The sequence below is a fragment of the Brachyistius frenatus genome, unplaced genomic scaffold (assembly GCF_029030835.1).
Source record: "Brachyistius frenatus isolate BFR_SWC_R1_liver_20210118 unplaced genomic scaffold, ASM2903083v1 Contig_494, whole genome shotgun sequence".
Taxonomy (NCBI): Eukaryota; Metazoa; Chordata; class Actinopteri; family Embiotocidae; genus Brachyistius; species Brachyistius frenatus.
In genome coordinates this window covers 75,001-77,500 of record NW_027211093.1, presented here as the reverse complement: position 1 = coordinate 77,500, position 2,500 = coordinate 75,001, and the positions used below count along the sequence as shown (strand labels likewise).

General features: G+C 29.1%; 1 protein-coding gene across 4 annotated transcripts in view; it reads right to left on the bottom strand.

Moving 5' to 3' along the window:
• The window catches only part of LOC138614392 (epidermal growth factor receptor substrate 15-like 1), a 35,247-nt gene that overhangs the window by 26,662 nt on the left and 6,085 nt on the right, over window positions 1–2,500 (bottom strand). The window lies entirely within an intron of this gene.

Genomic DNA, 2,500 nt, shown 5'->3' with positions numbered 1-2,500 from the left:
ATCAGGACAGGAAGTAGATATCAGGAGAGGAAGTAGACATCAGAACATGAAGTAGACATCAGAACAGGAAGTAGATATCAGGACAGGAAGTAGACATCAGGACAGGAAGTAGATATCAGGAAAGGAAATAGATATCAGGACAGGAAATAGATATCAGGACAGGAAGTAGATATCAGGAGAGGAAGTAGACATCAGGACAGGAAGTTGTTGCAGTTTAATGTTGCGTTCATAACAAAATCGCATTACTCGCTCAAGTTAAATATTTTCTATTCACCGTAAATTGGGTCCTTTACTGTCGCCTAGTGGGAATAATTGCCTTCACGTTTGTTTTGAACCATTACACACTTCTCTGTAGTTTATTTAGCGCTGTCACCCCCCCCCCCCAACACACCATAGACACTACGTCTGTTCTCTGACCACCTGAATTAAATCAATCAAAATTCTACAAAAAAATGTATCCAAAGAAATGCAGTCAAAATCAATATTACTAAATTAACAGAACCAAAAAAATAAAAAAAATAAAGTTTGGAATCATACATATTAAATCTCTCTTGTCGACATCTCTGCTGGTAAATCATTTTATAACTGATAAGTTTCCGCTGGCCTGGCAGTCTAAAAACATGCCTTTACTTTAACCTTTACTGCTCTGGATCCACCTGCTTCAGCCAACTACAGACTGAATCCAACCTGCTCTTTATTCCTACAATCCTTGACAAAGGTTAATGCAAATTAAAATGTGACCATCTGCACAGGAATGGATTTTCAGTCAGGCTTTAGAGGGCAGCATAGCACAGAAACACAAACAATCTTCAGAAGACATCATTACATCAGAAAACCGCTTTCAAACTGTTCAGACACAACTTCCACGACTGATTACACCAATCTGATATTCCGTGTTATTTACTATGAGGGGTTATTGTGCTGAAGAGATCTTCTTTAGCAACACTCCACACAAAGTGGAAGAACGTGAAAACCTGATCTGGTTTATTTTGGTTTCTCTCTGACATTCAGGTGGGTCAGAATTGATTAAATCCATGAGGCCCACAGGCCAGGACCAGACAACTCATCATGTCATCAGGAACCAGAGACCCAGCAATGATTCGATGACACGAAGAACTCAGGCTGTTTTACACTGATGAATAACACTGAGTGTATCTGTGTCACTAATTTCAGGCCAAAGAGAATCAAAACAGCAGGATATAAAGAAATAATAGAGATTATTACTGGATATAAAGAAATAATAGATTATTACTGGATATAAAGAAATAATAGAGATTATACTGGATATAAAGAAATAATAAAGATTATTAATGGATATAAAGAAATAATCGAGATTATTACGGGATATAAAGAAATAATAAAGATTATTACTGGATATAAAGAAATAATAGAGATTATTACTGGATATAAAGAAATAATAGAGATTATACTGGATATAAAGAAATAATAGAGATTATTAATGGATATAAAGAAATAATCGAGATTATTACTGGATATAAAGAAATAATAGAGATTATACTGGATATAAAGAAATAATAGAGATTATTACTGGATATAAAGAAATAATAGAGATTATACTGGATATAAAGAAATAATAGAGATTATTACTGGATATAAAGAAATAATAGAGATTATACTGGATATAAAGAAATAATAGAGATTATTACTGGATATAAAGAAATAATAGAGATTATACTGGATATAAAGAAATAATAGAGATTATTAATGGATATAAAGAAATAATCGAGATTATTACTGGATATAAAGAAATAATAGAGATTATACTGGATATAAAGAAATAATAAAGATTATTACTGGATATAAAGAAATAATAGAGATTATTAATGGATATAAAGAAATAATAGAGATTATTACGGGATATAAAGAAATAATAAAGATTATTACTGGATATAAAGAAATAATAGAGATTATTACTGGATATAAAGAAATAATAGAGATTATACTGGATATAAAGAAATAATAGAGATTATTAATGGATATAAAGAAATAATCGAGATTATTACTGGATATAAAGAAATAATAGAGATTATACTGGATATAAAGAAATAATAGATTATTACTGGATATAAATAAATAATAGAGATTATTAATGGCTATAAAGAAAATAATCGAGATTATTACTGGATATAAAGAAATAATAGAGATTATACTGGATATAAAGAAATAATAGAGATTATTACTGGATATAAAGAAATAATAGAGATTATACTGGATATAAAGAAATAATAGAGATTATTACTGGATATAAAGAAATAATAGAGATTATACTGGATATAAAGAAATAATAGAGATTATTAATGGATATAAAGAAATAATCGAGATTATTACTGGATATAAAGAAATAATAAAGATTATTACTGGATATAAAGAAATAATAGAGATTATTAATGGATATAAAGAAATAATAGAGATTATTACGGGATATAAAGAAATAATAAAGATTATTACTGGATATAAAGAAATAATAGAGATTATTAAT